Source organism: Rousettus aegyptiacus, unplaced genomic scaffold (assembly GCF_014176215.1).
Source record: "Rousettus aegyptiacus isolate mRouAeg1 unplaced genomic scaffold, mRouAeg1.p scaffold_m13_p_16, whole genome shotgun sequence".
NCBI classification, from domain to species: domain Eukaryota; kingdom Metazoa; phylum Chordata; class Mammalia; order Chiroptera; family Pteropodidae; genus Rousettus; species Rousettus aegyptiacus.
The window spans coordinates 15,121,540-15,141,945 of NW_023416291.1; the positions used below are offsets into that span (position 1 = coordinate 15,121,540).

At 39.2% G+C, this 20,406-nt stretch overlaps 1 long non-coding RNA gene across 2 annotated transcripts in view; it reads right to left on the minus strand.

Annotated features, from left to right (window-relative positions):
* Nucleotides 1-368: 368 nt before the first annotated feature.
* The window catches only part of LOC118612423, a 192,156-nt gene continuing 172,118 nt past the window's right edge, over nucleotides 369-20,406 (minus strand). For both annotated transcript variants that reach the window (XR_004954865.1, XR_004954864.1), the window contains exons 4-5: nucleotides 1,716-1,796; nucleotides 369-468 (exon numbers count right to left, since the gene is read on the minus strand). This is a non-coding gene — a long non-coding RNA (uncharacterized LOC118612423). The remainder of the gene's footprint in view (nucleotides 469-1,715; nucleotides 1,797-20,406) is intronic.

Here is a 20,406-nt window from a genome sequence, read left to right on the forward strand (position 1 = left end):
CCTCAGGTAGAGCACATACAATGCATACGATGATTTCCGTGTGTTTTTTTGCAGGGAGGAGAGAGAACCCCTTCTGCTCTCCGCCCCTTTCCCTTACACGTTCTGCATGCGCTCTGCATTGCATCGCCGCGGTAGAAATCGAGACAGCAGGCCTGCGAATCTTCCATACAGGGAAGGCCAACTATTGTCCCCCATGAAAGCAAAGTGGTGCACAGTATTCGAAACCTACTCAGCTGCTTAAGCAGAGGATTTGCAGTCCTGTTTAGTTAAGATGGAATCGAGCTGAAGGCCAGCATGTACTCGGAGTAAAGAAAAGTAGTACTAGAACTCTGTAAAAAACAAAGGAGACGATCTCTTTGGTTCTTTACTTACTTGACACCACTTTCTTCACAGCAAGTCTCACATTATCCTCTCCCGATGTGCAGTGCAGTCTTCTTCCGACTTGTCACCAGTCCCTCATGCTTTATTCTGAAACATATAGTGTCAAAAATCTGTGCTTCTGAGTGCAACAACTGATTTCGAATATCTCAGGATGACTGACTCAAAACCTTTTGACTAACTATTGCCAGTTAGGTTAGAGTGGTCCCCAGCAGGGCCAGACTCGATCTAATGCAGCTTTCGATTGTGTTCCTGTATGTCCGAATATCGTTTGAAAGATATTGACATAAGCTGACCTATTACATGTGCTTATTCTTTTCTGGTGGTGATATGGACTAGGGAAGACAATGTACTATTAACTCTAACATAAGGATTGTTAGGATTTGGTGATTCTTTTCTGGCAGCCAAACCTGCTTGTAGCTTTCAGAATTCATGGCATTAAACACTTAGGGCCTCTCATCACAAAATGACATACACACAATTACCTTTCCAATGGCTGGATCAGCCCATGTCAATGTTATGTTTAATATTTAAACAAAATCCACTGTTATTTATATCTGTTCACTCAGTGGCCATCTGCAGAACCAATATGAATACAAATGGAACTTGTGGGGCAAGAAAAATACACTGAGAATTATTGAGTTGGACAGACCTAGTGGGGAGAGTGTGTCTATTCAAACACCTGTCTTCCACTCTCCCACCATCTGCGCAGTCACTTCGCCCTTCAGCCTCACTACTCACCCCTACAATTACCCTGTCAAGAGGAGAATGCCGCTCGGGTGGATTTGATGAGGGTTTAATACATATGGCCCATTGTGCTTAATGCTGATTTCCTCTAAGTAACTATTTCTCTTCTTGCTATAAATCTAAGTATATGTATCTATACTTAATATTGATAATAAGTCCATCTAAGGAAAGAGCCAGTTTATGTTTTGTAAAGAGACAAGATTAAATACACGGATGATAGGCCGTCCAAAGTTGTAAGTGAAAACAGTAGAATAATGCATAATTCACAGGTTATAGTGAAATTAAAAGAGAAAGTTAATATTTTAATGCATTAAGAATTATTTCCTTCAAATTCTTGATATGAATATAAAAATTGTCTGTGTATAGCTAGCGATAAAGGAAAGGGAAGAAACTAAAATGTAATCCAAAGTTACCATGTGTTGTTGGCCGTGATGCTGAAGACAATATTCGTTGTCTCATCTAATAAAATGAGGCGAGTATTTTAAGACAAGGAACCTGGGTTTAGAGAGTTTAAGTATCTTGGGATACAAAGTCTAAAACTATCTGTTTCAAAGTATGTATTTTTCCCTCTAAGTGGTTTTATCATTTACCTGGTGATAGTACATCAGTCTGGACAAGTCAAACACCTAAGACTCTCATCTCATCAAGTGTGATATATTTTGCTATATTCCCTGTAGGAGACAAAAACACATGATCAGAAAAAATTGGAAATCATAAGAAATTGTACACTCAATTATCCAGATATGACATCATTAGAGCACAAAGGAATTGGATAACCGTACTTCCTCGGTTTCTATCCATCCATTCTTTCATCCCAAACACATTCTTTTGATTGCCGACTATGTGCCAGGCACTGGGATAGACGTTTGAATACGATGATAAGCTACATGAAAATGCTCTCTGTGGTCACGGAGCACACAATTATAGGGAGCAAGGGAGAAGGAGAGTGCCAAGATGGCACCTCCAGCCTAGGCTCTGTGAGAGCTGCTTTGGAGGCCCCTAGATATGTGCTAAATAGGAATCTGGCCCCTCAGACCAAGCTCCAGGACCAGCCAAGCGGCCTCCTTCGCAGAGAGGCTGGGGGGAGGGGCAGCCTCAGTCTGCTCTCTGTGCAGTACCCCGAGGTGGCAGCTGGCCAAGCACCATCTCTCCGATTGTTACAGTTCCATGGGACCAAGGAACGCAGCTCCCGTAGGTCACCATAGCCAGGTGATCAAGGGGCTTCCCCTGGGAGGCAGCCGCAGAACTGGGCCACTAGATGTGAAAACCAGGGCACCAGCCATGTGTAAAGCTCCCCTGCAGGAGGCGCTGGAATTCTGAGGCATGGCAGACGGAGTGCGTGAGGAGAGCGCCCACCCGCCAAGGTCTCCGGAAAGGATTACATTCAGCCCCTAGAGGCATGTTTAATAAGAAACCTGCCCACTCAGGCCACAGCCGTGATGATTACTTAGCAGGCCTCCTTCACAAAATGACCAAGCTCCTGGGTCTGTTGCCTCTTGCTGTGCCCTGGGGGTGGCAGCTGTTTAAGATGTCTTTCTTTGTTGTTTACCGTCCTGTGAGACCTACTAGTGTAAGCTCCATTGGCCGCCAGAGCCATGCAATGTAGACATGTCCCCTGGCAGCAGCTGCAAAAGTCATGTTGCCAGACATAGGTGTGAGCTCTTTTCTGGGTGACACCAATTATCACAGGCCCATGAGACCAGGAGTGCACGCTCCCCTGGAAGTCAAAGGCATCCGCTGGGTGGCAGTCACAAAGATTAGGGCACAAGAGAAGGCATTTGACAAAGTTCGACATCCACTTATGATAAAAATTCTCAACAAAGTAGGTATAGAGGGGCTGCAGCTTATCATAATAAAGGCCATATACAACAAGCCCCCAGCTAACTCATTGATGAAAAGCTGAAAGCCTTTCTTATAAGATCAAGAACAAGGCTAAGACATCCACTCTTCCCACTTCTATTCAACACAGCACTGGAAGTCAAGACAAAGAAATAAAAGACATACACATTAGAAAGGAAGAAGTAAAACTGTCACTATACAGATAACATAATATTATACATAGAAAACCCTAAAGATGACATCAAAATGGAATATTATTCAGCCATGAAAAAAAAATGAAATCTTGCCATTTGTGACAGCATAGATGGACTTTGAGAGCATGATAGTAAGTAAAATAAGAGAAAGGGAAATCCCTTATGATCGCTCTTATACACGAAATCTGAAAAGAGAAAAAATAAACAAGCTCATAGATGCCAAGAGCAGATTGGTGATTGCCAGCAGTGGGGGTGGAAGAAATGGGCAAAGGGGGTCAATGGGTAAAAATGAAAAAGATATATTTCGACTATGAGATTTCATAAATAATGAGACAAGTTGTTAAGGGAAAAGTTTGTAGTTGATTTTCTGAATTTGTCAACACATTTACATCATTACTCAGTATTTTATTTTTTGCAGGTATATTGAGGAAAGGTACATTTGGCCTTCAATTAAAAAGGACAGCACCTCAGCCCCGAACCATGAAATTCCCATTTAAAGAACAAAGCACTCAGAATCATTCAGCAGCATGCACAAGTCATAAGTCCTTCCCAGTGGAAAATTTCGCCCCCTTCCTTGGTTCCTGAGCCAAGAGTAGAGAGTGGCCTTCACTCACTCCTCATCTTTAGACTTAGTAAAGTCAACAAAAAAATTCACACAAGATACATTACATGTGTCACATCAGTTTCTTTGCTGTTTAGATGAAATGAGCTTTCTATTGCTCTCAAATTAGACATTCATCATGCATAATTAGCCCCTTACATAGAACAGCTGCTGGCTTTTACAATGATTTCAACCCAGTGCTAAGTGTACCCACTATGGGTGTTTACGGTGAGCATTACTGAATCAAATCTATGAAGTATACATCATTCGATTTGATGATAAATACAAAAAAGAATTACCTAGATAAAAACACGGTATACTCATCTTCAGCTAGAAAAGTTACTTGGAAGTAGTTCAATTAAAAGGCATTATATTGAAAAACTATTTTAATTTTTTTTAATATTAAAAATTATTTTAATTTAATACTAAGTATTATTTTGTAGCTTTATGAAAAAGAAGAAACAGCACATTTTTTCATCAGTATATTCAAAAGACTTAAGAGGCAATTGAATTATTGGGACGGGTTCTATGGATAAAACAAGAGTTAGGAAATCTAAAGTTTAACTCTAACTTTACAACTGTGCTGAATCCCTACTTTCGCCATCTCTAAAAATGCAAAATAATTATCAACAAGCATTTATGTGAATTGCAAAATAAGTATCAACAAACACTTTAAGATGGAAATTGTTACCTCAGATATACAAAATATAATTCTCAGAGTATAGTTGTAAATTTGAATAATAATTTGTATCTGTCTCAAATCAGAGATCTTATAATTGATTCTGTTAGTGATGATTTAAGTATTTGAGAAGTAGAGAAAGCTTGGGGGAAATCTAATATAATCATTACAAGCAGTAGTCTACCACCTTTTATTTTTTAAGTGTGTGTATTTATCATCTCTAATTGGACTCTGTTTTACAAATAAGATAACTGGGAAAAAAGGAAACCTACAAAAGTCACAGTGAGCTAGATAGAGAGATATTGCTATAGTCCCCCAGTTTATAAATTTTACTCTTAATCTCACCCAGCTAAAAAAAGCAGAAATTTAATATGTCATATTTTAGATGATAAAGGGCAATAAAAGCTCTGTCATGATCATGATTATCCCTTTTCAAATTAAAAAGGTAAAAGCTGGCTAAAGGGTATATTCAAATTTTGACCACCAATGTATAATATTTCTGTGAAACCAGTTTTTGTGGGCTTTTCCAAATGCCATTTGTAATATTGGAGCAAATTTGTTTAGGAGTAATGTACTTTGAAGAATCTTTTTGAAAGTGAGATTACCTACCTGTTCATATATAAATATTTGTATGTATGCGTGGGTGTATGTACTCACACATACACACAAATACATTAACAGAGTTTATTAAACAGAGTTCAACAAATGTTTATTGTTGACATACATTATGCTTTTCTTAATGGGTCTACTTTTTGAAATCTGTGTATACAGGACTGGTATTCGACTGGTATTCGACACAACCAGACTGGCTATAGCAATTGTTTATGGCTGGCAGCCCTCCCGTTTTATCTAACAGGCATTCACTTCTATTGATTAATGCTTGTATCATCCTGGTTATTAAATATTTTTATATTTATAAATACTTTTTATATTTTAATGTATTCTATAGGATACTTTATAATGCCTATATTTTAATGTATTCTATAGGATACTTTATAAACCATTGACACTATTACTAACAATCAGTTAATAATAGCAAAAAGAGATGATATTCGTTTACTGCATGCACAGTGCTGAGAGATAAAGCTAGCTAACAGGAGGAGATAACTGGAAATGTCTCTATGTTCAAGTTACATAAGGAGCCATGTAGTGATCACAACAACGGTCAGGAAACACACAAACCGAACGATTCCACCCTATATCAAAAGAATTCTTCACTTAAATTGTTTTGAGAAATCCTCATATGATGAGAATACTTTTTAACATCTTTGGACTGAATAGATAAAATTTCTCTTTCTCTTGTTTTATCTCACCCTCCCCTGCCCCCTCCTTCTCTCCACATAGATCATGAAGGAAAAAGAAGTGACCGGCTCCTCAACACAATTAATCAAAAACAGACAGTATTCACAAATGCTTTAAAAAAATTTATGTGTGTGTGTGTATACGAATATATATATACACACACTATATATATACACATATATGTATACGTACACACATTCATATATATATATGTATTTAAAAATATATATATTTATTTTAAAAGGTAAGTATTTTAAATTTTCATCTTTCATGACTTTGGTGGGCAAGTTTTTCTATATCACTTTTATGTACACTGTCTTCTATTCTATTTCAGTGAAGTTCACACAGGCTGAGCTGGGAATATAAGGAGTAATTTGGCCACCATTTATTTAGGGAGAAAATAATTAGAAAATAATTCTTCTATAAATTGTATTTGATTGAAACCAACTTCTTGTTCCCATCATAACTCAACCAGTTCTTTTCAAGTTAATTTGATTAAGTAGATTTGCTTTATATTCAAATATTTTTATTTATTCTGTTTCATAAGGCCAAACCCTATAAAATTAAATAAGAAAAATAATCACAAAGAATTCCCTATATCTATTCCATACCATTCATCACGAAAAAGAAAAAAACTAAATAATTTTTTAAAGGACAGTTAGTGAAACCATCCTACATCTACAACCACGGGTCTGAGTCTTCTTATCTGCAGCAACTTTACAGATAACCGCCTGTGACTTATTCCATTTGTAGAACTGTAGGAGCCTCTAATATAAAACTATATAAAGAAAATTTCCCATCAAGAATACTTGGATACCGAATCTAAGTGACATAGGCAATTTTAGCTTATATGGCTTTTCTTAATACACTTTAATTATGGGTAAAACAAAGTCTCCATTAAAGTATATGGACTTTTAAAAAAAAGACTTTGAGCAAATATTTAAAAAAATATATTTACAAAATCTACTTAAAAGATCTCAAACGTCATTTTCCATACTTTCAAATTACATATTAAGACTCAAAAAGAAGAAATGAAAGAAGGAAGGAAGGAGAGAGAGAGGGAGGGAAAAAGATAAAGAAATTATCTATGCTTCTACCATGAAAATAATAGAAAGAGGTCATGCTGACTACTTAGGGCAAAGGCTGATCCGGAGTGACACTTCATACCAACATAATGGTATCAAATGTGTTTCTATCATTTCTTAGAACTATTTTGACATTTAAGATTGTCATCTTTTGATGATTTTCCTAAAATTGCAATTTTCATAGGATAGGTGCCTAGCTTTTACTATTTAGGCTAAGTTTTCTTTTTTTAAAAAACTAAACACCATATAGTTCTTTAGAACAGTGGTCCCCAACCTTTTTGGCACCAGAGACTGGTTCTCCATGAGAATCTAATGCTTGATGCATGACCTGAGGTGGAGCTGAGGCGGTGATGCTAACACTGGGGAGCGGCTGAAAATGCAGATGAAGCTTCACTGCTCACCTCCTGCTGTGCGGCCTGGTTCCTAACAGGCCACGGATTGGTACTGGTCCACGACCCGGGGGTTGGGGACCATTGCTTTAGGAAATGTTTTGTTCTCTAGTCTAAAAAAAGGAAAGTCAATTTTGAGATGAGTCAATTGCAGTGTGCAGAGACTGGGAAGATGTAGTATTTCTATGGCTTTCTGTTGACAACAATGTATGTGTATATATGTATATATGTGCTGCCACAGCGAGGTCTGTTAAAAAGGCTAAGAGTTGGATGACTGCAAAAGAATGGGAAGCACTATTTGAAGTCACTAAAGAATCTGAAGAATTCATTGAAGAGCTGCCCTTGAAGAAATTAAGAAAAAAAGGAAATCAGACATAATATAAATGAAGCATATATAATCTGTGTCTACATGACGGTGCATTTTTCCACTCTCTCTTCCATTTTGTCATGACATACTTCAAGGATGTGTCACAGAGAACCATGCAAATGCATATATTCCAAGAATTTTCAGCATCTGCACTAATTAATCAAACTTAGGAGCTTTTATCTGTAATTACAGAGGGCCAATCAGGAAGTTAAAAGGAGAGACTGGAAGCAGTTAGCCTATGGGTCTTCTTCACGAGTTCTAATAAAAATTCATACGGAGAGTTATTTTTTTACATCGGGAGAGCCACTCGTCTGATTTTCAAATAAGAACTGAAAGTTGGTTCATTCATTTATTAAAAAAACATTCTTGAACACCTACTGTATGCCAGACATCATTTTATCTATGTGCCAGATACCACTGTAGATGCTAGAAGGGAAAAAACAATAACCGACTTATGTTTTATCAAACTGATATCCGGTGAAGGTAAATGAAGTAGAGAACTGCAAATAATGCGAGCGTTATGGCCTGAATGTTAGTGTCCTCCCCCAAATTCAGGTTAAAGCCGTCATCCTCAGTGTGACGATAATGGAGGGGGAGCCCTGGGGGTATTAGGCTTAGATGAGTCCTCGTGATCGGATCAGTGCCCTTATAAGCAGAGACCAGAGAGTTTGCTCACTGTCCACCAGGTGAGGACACAGCAAGAAGGCAACAGGCTCCTGAGAATCTGACCATGGTGGCACTCTGGTCTTGAGACTTTCCAGCTTCCGGAACTGTGAGAAATAAGTGTCTATTGCTTAAGCCATCCAGTCTACGGTAATTTAATATAGCAGCCCTGAGCAGACTAAGATAGCAAGAGAGTATACTTTCAGGAGACAAAGGAAGGAGAAGGGATTTGGGCAGTAAGATATAGTACCTAGAGTTGATCATCAAGCCTTTTATGGTTGGACAGTTTATCTTTACCTAGACTCACACCAGTAATTGATTTACACAAAAACAGTTCAATAAGTTAGGCAGGTTTAAACCAGTAGGAGCCATGTGCCTCTTAATAGGGAAAGGTATGCTGGAGAGAGTCAGGCCTTGGCTCTACTTCTGGGGTGGCCACTGAGCAGCTTCGTCATATGGATTGAGTTTTCCAACCTTTCTGGGACCTAGAAACCTCAACCGCATAAGAGACCAAAACCCTTCCAGATTCTCCCTGCTGTTATTCTGAATCCTGGGCAGGCACCACAAAGGTGTGCTCGCATTCTGGGATGAGGGTGTTCGGCTGAGCCCTACAAATGGCTCAGCAACATCCTATTCCCATCCTAGAGATGGTAACTCACATCATGTTCTAATGAGGGTGAATTAGTAGCATCATCTTTCAGTATGAAACAGAAAATCCTTAATTTTTCCTGTACATGTGAACGAAGGAGAACCAAAACCAAAATATTTGCTAGGTTGTGCTTTATAATACTTTCTAAGTTATTTGCTTAAAAAAAAAATCTTGTTTTAGATTATGTAATTTATCTATAAGTATGAGCGGATATACTAAAAAATAGTGTTCTTATATACATTTATTTTCTTCCAGAATAGATGTTTAATCTCAAGCCCAAATGAAAAAAGAAAATTATTCCTCTACCCCTAGTTGAATATGGAGCAGGTTTTCCATGATCCAAGTCTTCAAATATTTGCCTGATTCAGGAAGACCTTTCTTAATTAACTTCATTCCTGCTCAGAATCAGATAGTCATACAAGGTTGGACTTTTTCTGAGTCAAGGCAAGCTTTTAAACTTGTCAACCATTTTTTTTTTTTTTTTTTTTTGGAATTAGGATAGTGGTGTGGGAAGAATTAAATGACACTCTTAAGATAAATAGTAAATATCATAATATTTACCACAATTTAATTATACAATGATAAATTTTGAGGTATATGACTAGAGGCACTGGAGTCTGAGCAAGAAGACTGAGATGCGTTTCCCCTAAACTTAAGCATGTTTATCAGCCCTTCCTTTTAGACAATCCCTCAGGTTCGTCCTTCTGAAGCATTCACCTTTTCTGGCTGCCTGTTCTCTCCCTGAGATAACACCCCTTGAGTCTGCAGTCACTGTTCATGTTTCCAAATGCTATGTCACGAAGGGTTTGAATTTTAGTTATCTCAGGGAGGAATAAACATAGAACCGGAAGAACTTGTCTGAAACGTTATTTAGGGATGATAAAAACCACTTAATGTACGTTACTAGCATTGGGTTTCAAAGCAGAATGCTTCTTAAGTGCTTGCTTTCAAGTTTCTCCCTCATCGTGGTTGTAGCACTAAGTTAGGGCTTGGCTTATTTCCTAAATATAATTGTTTGTGTGTCCAGAAATATATAATAGAATCTTGTGAACACTTAGAGAAATTTTAAGATCTCTCAGTTAACAGAAGTATCCTTTCTTACCTCTCATGAACTTAGCAACCTTGAGACTTTAGACTAGGGCTCATTAGCACCTAAACTTAATATTAACCTATTGGAACTTCATCTCTCAGTGAATTAGAGGGTTGTTTTTTTTTTTTTAAGATCATTATTTTTGTGTTTTCTTTCCTTTCTAGTTTTAAAATGTGGCTCTCTGCTCCATACCCCACCATACAAATTATGTTTTCTATTACCTTTTTCCTTGATTCCTACTGTTCTTTTGTCCTTGCATGCAACAAGTTTCTTGCCAGTACCATTCCCTTTATTTCCAACCATTTTTCATTGATCATTGGGCTCGTTAAATCCTGGCCTTCACAGGCTCCTTCCAACTAGCACTTCCCCTCAGCTTTCCTTCTCTGTTCACCTGCTGGAGTCACCTGGCTCTGTCTCCACCTTGCGCCGGGCTGCCCCACGTTCCGCCCATGGCTGCAGAAAGGGACTTGCCCCTCTCACGGCACTTTCAAAAGCTCCTGGGTGTCAGCTCTCTGTCTCTCCTCCGTGAGTGGTGGTCAAAGCCGGTTCACACCTTTTGGAGCTGACCCTTCCGTTTTGCCTGCTGAAAGATTACCACTTGCTTGCTTGTGGTGGAGACATTGTACTCTGGAGAGCCTAAAGTGGGGCTGTCACTCTCTGCCAGGTTTAGAGGTGTTGTTGTTTTTTTTTTTTATTGTCCCTGTCAGTTAGCAGCCCAAGGTTAGCGCCAGCTCTCTGTCAGGGCTTTGATTTTTGTCAGCTATGGCCAGGTCCTTTTAGTTATCTGCTATCTTTTCAGCTTTGTTCAGGCTGAGCTCTACTTGTCTACTAATTAGCTCTTTGGAGATTTCCCTTTTAAAACTCACTATCACAGAGGACAGAAACCGTTCAAAAGTTTTGTGCTTCACAGAAATTCCATATTCATCCATATCTCATACAGCCGTATTTTTAAAATTAAAAGTGGCAGGTCAGGCCAATTTAAGGTATGGAAGTCGCATCGTCTTGTAAAGGGAGACCTTCAGGTTCTTGATCAGGAATGTAGATGAGTGACAGGGAAAGAAAAGGGTTTACATCAAAAAAACACAGAGGGGTACAAATTAAAAAGAAACTATCACTCTGTATAACATATTCACATGTTCTTTATCTTCTGGTGTGCAAATATTGTGCTAGCTGAATATAAAAGTAGCACAACTTTAGGGTACAAAAAAAAACACACTGTAATAACATCAAGAGTGGGCTCACATCAAGGAGGGCCCTGAGGATGTCTTTGTTGTCAACTTCAGAAGAAAAGAGAGGAACAGAGGAGGAAGCTGGCAGAAGGAATAGATGCCAAAGAGAACTCAAAGGATTAGGTCCGGGTGAGGCGATCGGTATTCGGAAACAGTCTGCCTCCTGGCTCTGATCTAAGGGAACAGGCTGGCAGCCAAGCCAGAGGGCATAGCAGCACAAACACACCTCTAGCGCACTGCTCGAGGCTTGCCTCGGCGCCGCAGAAACTGTGTTAGCAATTAGAAGTAAAGCTGTGGAAGAGGAATAGGCAAAAATACGCTACAGATAAAACTCTGCTTTTTACATAATTCCCAACCTGACTGGCCCCTCCACACAAACAGACCTTTTCTTCCATTTTCTGCAGCCCCCCACCCCTTCCCACTGCCATTTCTTTGCCAAGGCTCCTAAGTACATTTTTCTTCTGCTAACTTAGTGCTGTGGTAAGTTGCGCTTACATTGCATTTACACACTGTTTAATGCCTGCAAGATGAAAGTAAAAACCTTTGAATATATTAATGCTATAACACAGATGTCTTACTTTTTACTCTCTCTCTCTTTTTTTAGCAAGTTGATGTGGCTAATAATGATGCAGATTGTGCTGGATGGATGTGCAGATGAAACAGGGGAATACAGATTAAATAAAAATTTCTTCAAAGCTTACGTTTGCTTCATAATTTAACTTCTGGGCTTGTCTCGGTGGCAGTAGGTGTGACCAGGCAGCACAACATTGTTCTAAAACATCTTGGCATCAGAGAGGAACAACTGCCAAACGGCACTGCTGTACTTCGAAGCCCGAGATAAATAATAACAGAAAAAATAAAGCCTGCCGGAGGCTCTGCACAGAGAGGTCTGACCCAACTGCTAGTAACGGGGGAATTGTGAGAAATCAGAGGCAAAGTTTCCGTGCCTAAGAGCTAATCTGCTCGTATACTGATTATATAATATACCGAACTTTGCTTTTTGCAGCTACTTTCAAAGCACGGGTAGCTTCTTCTTCCAAACTCCGAATGCGGTGTGTGCCAGAGGTGGTCACATACTCGCTCTGGAAACATCCACGGGGTGACTCTGTCACTGAGCTCTTTTAAACCATGAATACGAGGGGCAGTGACGACGTGAGGCCTTGGAGCAGGCCCAGTTGATTTCTCTGCCATGTAGCCATTCGGGAAAATTTATTAGCATGCCACTCCTGGCCAGGTATTTTGCTAGGTCCCTAGGATATGAGAATGGATAAGACACAGCCCCTTCCCTCAAGAAACTCATAGAAGACATGGATAAGCAGAAAACCTGTGATATCATCTTTCAAAGCCTTTAAACAATGCTGCGGGATTTCCTAGGAGGGAACAGTACTGTTGTCAGGCCCAACGTGTCAAGACTGCATCTGGAGTCTGCGTATTCAGTGTGTGAAGAGAAGTCCACCAGCAGGGCAGAGAGGCGCATGTCGCCACGTGGAGTCACGGATGAGCAGCAGCACAGGAGAGTGGCGAGAACTCAGGCGGCCAGAGTTTGTTCTGCGCATGTGTGTGTGGGGCGGAGGCAGGTATGGGGGAGGGTGTTACTCAGAATGACAGGTGAGACTATGGAAGTAGGGTTAAGCAGACTCTACAAGTCCTCATATGCTAACCTAAAACATTTAGAATTTACCTGACAGACAGAAAGCCAACCAGAATCTTCCGACAAAGAGAACAGGTAACATGACCTGAAATATCCTTTGTGTTACCGGTAACTCTCATAGCTGTGAGGACGGGCCATGTTCTTCATCCAAGAACATTCGGACACATACAGTTCTCCAGACTGGGATGACAACAGTCGGATGAAGAAAAGAGGCTGGAGTCAAGACACACTTTTGAGGGACTTAGATTGAGCAGGACTGAGCTTCGGCTAAAAATTTCAGCCAGTGGCCATCTCAGACTCTACCCCTCCACTATCTTAACTGACGTGGGAAGTTCTGAGGTTACTTGCTGAGAATCCCAGGCTTCATTCTGGGTAAAAGGATCTCATTTCACGAGGATATAATAGGACGTGAAAGATCATTCTTCTCGCTTACACAGTGAGCTCTGTGGACACGTAGAGCAGCCATGCTCTTTGTTGCTGCGCTACCTCTTGCCACAACTAAATAGAGTATTGAAGACAACGCGTGCTTTGTAATGTTGTCTTGAGTGAATCAGCCGAAATGAATGGCAAAGCTGGAGTACAAAAAACCCCGACGGATTATAAAAAAGCTTTGTATTAGTTTAAAAATAGTTGCTAAATTATAAAGATCGCTTTTATTTATTTATTTTTTTGAGAGAGAGGAAGTGACCAGTTTATTGTAAATAATAAAAAAGCTACTCTCTTATGCTATTTGGAAGTGAGTGCCTAGCTCTCTGTAGAAATAAGTCCAAGTATGTTTTTAAGGTTATGGCCTATAATGCTGATATCTTGGCTTCCCAAGTGACACATGCAGCATGTCTATGTGATTATATGGCAGATTTGCTCCATGGAGTGACTGTCCAGGTCTTATGCTTTTTGGAGGTGATGAATTCCTGATGCTACAAGAGAAGAGATCCATTGCCTTCTGCCAACGTTACTAAAGAAGCAATAGGTAAACATGGCTAACAGGGACAGGTGAGCAGGCCGTGTCTGCACAAGGACTCCCTGCTGAGGGACAGGTAGGGACTGAAATCTAGAACTCATGTCTGACTTTAGGGGGGCTGTTCCTTAATCACACCTGAGTGCTGGATGGGAGAACGGGAGGCCGGATTTAAGGTAAAGGAACTTGAATGAATGGAAATAGATATTGCTGAGACCAGTTTCAAGGACAAGCTCCCAACATACCCAGCCCCGAGTCTGCATCGTGCCCTTTTAAACTATACCTTCTTATTACTTCTCTCAGTAGTTTTTGAGCTTCACATCAGTCCTGCTATCTGGCTTTTCTCTTTCACAGTAAACTCGGCTGGTGCAGCTTTAAAGGGGCCTAAAAGGGAAGAGGCACACACACAGTGTCTTTCAACATGACTGACATAGCCATCTGCCAGAGCGTCTGGGAGAGATAGCTCTCCGTGCTCATCTGGCCAACTGGTGGACTGCGGGACCCTAATAATCATATTATCTGAGTGGGAGCATCGCCCGCTAGATGAAACTTCAAACATTACTTATGGATGAAATGAGGTCAGAAGAGGTCAGAAAAGACAGGAGACGAACCGGCCATGACAGCTGTCCAAGCCGCCCCGGAGATGCGGCTCCACGGTTCGGGACGCGGGGCTGCACGTTCTCGTGGAGAAGGGGTGCTGTGCACCAGAATCACTGCCGCTGCCACATTCGACCCCAAGGGAAATCTCCCCAGCAGAGCGACCTTCCTGGAGGAGGACGCAGGAGGAGTAAGCAAACACTACTTTTGAAATAATGAAACCATTAACTTCATGTTTATGCTCTTCTTGTGAGCTGTATTGCCAGGCCGGGAGCTCCACGAGAGCCGCGGTGAGCACCGTGGTCGGTTCTTAAGCACCTCTGCACGGAAGCGCGGGGGATCGGCCAGCGTGATGACCGCGAAGCACATCCAGCCTGCGGCAGCGAGCTGGACGCAGAGCTTTTTGAGAGCAGGTCTCAAGGAAGGAAAGACACTTAGGTGTATTTCTTGGGCTGTATAGTCAAATAAAAAGGTCTGCTCTTGTAAGAGATAGTTCACCATCGTCCGCCTAATTTTCTCATGTGGAAATGTGAAGTTAGAGGTTCACCTGGAGCATTATAACAAGATTTACTCTATTTTAACAAATATAAAACCACAAATAAAACCTTAAGACAAAGTCATTTCAGCCTTCTATAAATTGTCCCATCACCTAAGGCCAGAAATGTTAATAAAGGGAATAGATTTAGATCCCTCAATTTATCATTCATAAAATTTCTATTTTGTTGCACAAGAAAATAGCATATTGAATTGAGAACTGGTCACTCCATTAAGCGTTGCAAAGCCCCATTTTAATTTCACCTTGAACACTGTCGCAAATATAGTTACCACTTAGAATAAAATAAAAATACAATACACACCTACTTTGTGAAAAAAATAATAGTAACCTCAAGAAGCTAAAGGTTAAAAAGGGCAGAGCTCCCATTTCTAAGTATAATAAATCAGTCCAGTTTGGAGTCAAAACTATACAAGCATGTCCAGAGACTTTTACTGTAAACACAATAAGACCAGGAATTTTTCCTTCTGGAAAAGCAAAAATTGCATTTCTAAACTGCAAGCACTTCTAGCATATTGCTCAATGCTGAACATGGCTTCCTTCTGTTGCGCTTTATTTTGATGCTATTCCTTTCACAGATGAAAGTTTCATTAGAAACAATTTAAAAAGATAGAGGGATAGGAGGGGTGGCAATAGTTTATGCAGCCTGGGAATTCTCTTCTATGTCACCATCCTCCGCCTTCTGTGAGTATAGCAAAATAATTGGCCAACATAATTAAATATGAATACACATAACTTCAGACTCTGAACGTGTAATCAGTCCTTTGATAGGCTAAAAGGGGTGCTTCACCCAGCCCTGTATTCTGAAAGCAAAGTGGAAAAACCTAGACTTTCTTTGATTTGTAAAAAGATGCCTCTCCTGTAAACAAAAAGCAATATACCTGACATTTCCTTAGAAAGACATCTGAAACCTTAAAATGTATTTATTCCAAATGTGCTGGGAACATTATAATACATTACAGTCCTTTGGTTCTAGTTTTCTGACCAGCATTTATATGTTCTTAAAAGGAAGATGTTTTCAGCTTATATGAGAGATAACAGTTCTATAAAAGTAAAACAAAACAAACAAGCATAAAATCGTAATGTCATAGTGTTTGGCAGTTAGACATTTATGGAAGGCCTGTGGTGGGCAGAGCCCTTTAGCAGGTACTATGGGAAAGTGTAAATGAAATGGCGAATAGATTTCCTTCCCTCAAAGGGCTGACAGTCAAATGGAAGAAACACGTATAAACAAATGCATGTGAATATGTAAACAGCATGTAAATCATAAAACAGCTGAGCATGCAAAACCCTTGATAGTCAAGGCAAGTTATAAGAGGTAATTTAACAGGTTCCCCTCCTTTAGTTTAGGAATCACTAACAGAGACTATCAAATTAATTTTACTATCATCTTAATATGTAGTACTTTAGAATGATAGAAAAACAAGAAACTGTCCGATTCTAAGATAATTTCTCATAGAAAATTCTAATATTTGTAAGCAAACCCCATGAACATTCAAAAGGAATAAGCAGAAAGACTACCTGAGTACAGAAACACTAGCCGCTATTTTTGATAAAGATTTAATCCATATGACAGTGATTCTACAATCATAAACAAAGCAGGATTACAGGCAAGAACATAGTACAGTGAGAAGGTGCTGATCACAAAATTTGATTTAAGAAATTAGGGAGAAAAGTTAATTTTTAACCAGATTCACTCTGTCTAAACAGCTACACTTACGCTGTAGGAGGGAATGATCAAACAAGCGAATCACAATGCTGACACCTATGAGTTACCACCTATTTTGAGAAGAGATATGGTTTAAGTGATAAAAGTGTTATTTCAAATCCATTTATGCCATAAATGACCTGGTTCTTTTAAGTCTTCTTTAGCATTTTGATATGCCAACTATGGGGATATTTTAAGAAACAGCACACACCCAGAAGAGTCAAAAAATGCAAAGAATAACAGGATCTATAGAGCCCAGGTAAAACTGTCACATATAAATTGTCTATTTATTTAAATTCTATTAACCAGAAATTCCAAATCATTGTGATATTTCTCTAATGGCTTAATAAAAATAATTGGATTTTAAAATTATAAACCTGGAACTCTTGAAGTACTTTCTTGTTTACATGTACAAAATTCACATCAAACTGCTATTTTTTAAAAAAGGGTGGGGAGTTTGAGAAGGTATATCATAAAAGAAACACACGTATTTAAAAAAATCTTTAAAGATAAGCTACTTAGTGCAGTAGAGATATAATCTAATTTAAAAAATTCTTTTTTGGAACTGTGAGAATTGTAGAGGAACACGACAAATGCCATCAGAACAAGTTGGAGCAAAAAGGTTCCAGGCCATGGATGGAGTCAGGGACTCCAGTGCAGGCCCAGAAATGGCATTCCGTGTGTCTCAGTTTCCCTGTCCGTATAAGGCGGGAGCTCTCTGCAACTACCAGTGCTGACCTTTCAGTATTCTACTTATGAGGGGCAGAAAGAATTCTTTCTCTGGCACACCCCACACATCTTGCATTAGAGCAAAGGCTGAAAATCATAAAACCAAGCTCAACAAACATACACGATTAATTCACAGAGTCACTGCTCAGTGAGGGGTCTTAAATAAGCCAAACAGAAGAAACTCGGTGGTTGGAGTACTAATAGTCAGTCCCCAAAACCATGTCATCATCATTTCATCTGCATGAAAAATAGCATTCACTGTAAAACAATGCATAAAATATGCATTTGTTTAAATTAACTTTAAATATGTTAATGTGCTAATTTCTACAAGACAAAATTTACTTGCACACACATTTACAAATTCTGACATATGACACATTTTTGATGTTTGACTAAGGCATATCTGTTATAAAACAAATAACTTTTTAATTTTTTTAGAAGCCGCTTTATCTTCCAAAGATGTTACAAGGAGGTGGGGACAGAAGAAAAAGGGAATCTTACTTATTTTTCTAAAACCGGTGAATCAGAACGGTTTGCACACTCCCTCCTGTTTGACAGATGTTTGTGTCAGGCCCAGTAAGAACTATGCCAAGCCGAGTAAACACCAGGGAACCGTGGTACGGCAGCTGAAATGCTGGGGAAAGCTGGGTCCCAATTGAGAAAGTTGTACCTTTAATTTCTCATGGTTGAATTGGAATGGGGTGAAAAACTGTAATTAGAAATTATACAGGATACCAAAAAAAAGCAACTACTGTGTCATAAAAGCAACGTGGGTTCTACCTGGTCCCTTTTGGGCTAAGTAAGTTGTTTGATCAGCTTCTCTCAGTCTCTGTGGATGTCCTTATATGAGTCTAATTGAAGGACTCCTGTTCTCTTTTTATTTTTACTCTATGAAAAATGTATCGGAGATGTCTTATAATGAACTTTGATATGGTGAAATGATAATAATGTCCTAATTATATATAAAAATGTAATTACACTTGCTTCTATTATAGAAAAACTCCCTTTATAATGAAGTGTTATGTTGGAAAAAGATTTTCATTATAGGTGGACTCCTTTACTTGTTAATTTGAGCTCTGATTCATCACTTTAATATTAAAAAAGTTCTTTGTAAGTTACTTTTGATGTGTCTCATTTATGGTTCATTTCACTTTCTGGGCACCACCAGGAGCCCAAATCCAAACTTCTCTGAAAGACACTTAAAAATAGATCTTTCAAAAGAAATTCTTCTTTCTATGTGGTAGAACAGCAATATTCAAGAAAAATATTTCAGACCTCATTTACTTGCATTGTAAAACTCCTTTTGTTTTGAAATTTGGACACAAAAAATATATATATCGCTTCTCAGATATTTAAAAAGTCTACCACTGGATAAGGTAGTAATATATAGACTACTTAAAAACTATAAGTTTTAGTAATAATCAATTATATAGGTGAATTCATGGACTCAAACCATATAGCTTTTTTCTACTCCTTTTGGGATTTCTCAGGTCATCATTTCACCAAATCAAGGCAAACAGAGAAATGCAACAAATTTGTCTTTGCTCTTTATAACAAATCTCGTCAAAGTCTTGGTAGGAAAAATAATTAGAAGGTTAAAATTAGTTTTGAGGTATTCAGTTATTCAGCTGAATCTGTCCACCACCAACACAGGGGATGAATATTTCATTGTTAACACACAAAAAGAAAAAAAAAAAGGAGAGAGAGATTAAGTTATAAATGGTCAGAATCGACAAGAAAATTTAACTGAAATAAAAAAAAAACATTCCAAAGTGTTGCAAAAAAAAAAAAAATCCAAAAATTAACCTACAACTACCATAGGATATTATATTTATTTTAGGGCATCCACTTTCATATTTTAAGTAAGGTTAGTTTATTTAAAAAGGAATTAATCTTTAGAGTGGTGAGTCCTTAGAAGTGAGACTATGATTTAAATAGGTCTGACTTTTATAACATCAGAATCACTATCTATGCTGATTGTTCTAGATTTTGTAAGTAGAATAGAAATCTTGAAAATGCTGTTGAATTCTTACTTCTTTTATAACCTCTTCCTGAATTTGGTGACTAGGAATTTCACTATGACTTCAGTTATGGGACTTCAAGAGAGTCGTGCTGTAGTCCTCTCTCTCTACTGCCCCAACCCAACATCCAGTCTTTTAGTTATTCCTTTTGACTCTACCTTCTAAATATTTCACAAATCCACTGCCTCCCTTCCCCCACCTGTCTGAATCACCACCATATCTCACTCAGATTCTTGCAATGACCTCCTAGTCTCTTTGCTTCCTCGGCAATCTATTCTCCATAACTCAGTTAATGATCTTGTAAATTGTAAACCAAACCATGCCACTTTCCTGCATAAATCCTTCCTGTGGTTTCCCTGTGCACTAAATAAAATCGAAGTTCCTTACATGGCACAAATGACTGGAGACATCCGAGGCTCACATATCTCTCCAACTCTACCTCCTGCCACTCCTCCGTCACATTCTCAGCTCCTCCCGGACACGCTTTCAGTCCCTTAAACTGACCAAGCTCTGCTCCCTCTGCCTGAAATGCTCTTTCCCAAAAGAGACATGGCTGGCTCCTTTCGTGTCTCAGTTTCACTGTGGCCTGAAATGCCTGGCAGCCTGTCAGAGCAGGGCCCAGTTGTGGCCGTCTCCTCCAATAGCACCTACTTCCTCTTTCATTCTGCCCTCCCTAAATGCCACTCAGTTAGGCATTTATTTGTTTCATTTCTGTGCCCTTCATAAGAGAGGCTTTGAAGAATATGAGCGATGCTAAGTCCCACACCACACGCACTCCCACACTTCCTGCCTCCGAGAATCTAACCTTCCTTGTTCTCCCAAATTTACTAGGCACATCGACACCATCCGATGTCTGCCCGTGCTCTCCCCTCTTCCTGGAATGGCTTCCTCACAATCTGCAGACTTTCAAACTGTTTCTTGTTTTTCAGGACCCCGCTCAAATGACAACCCATCTCAGAGGGCTTCTTTGATACCCA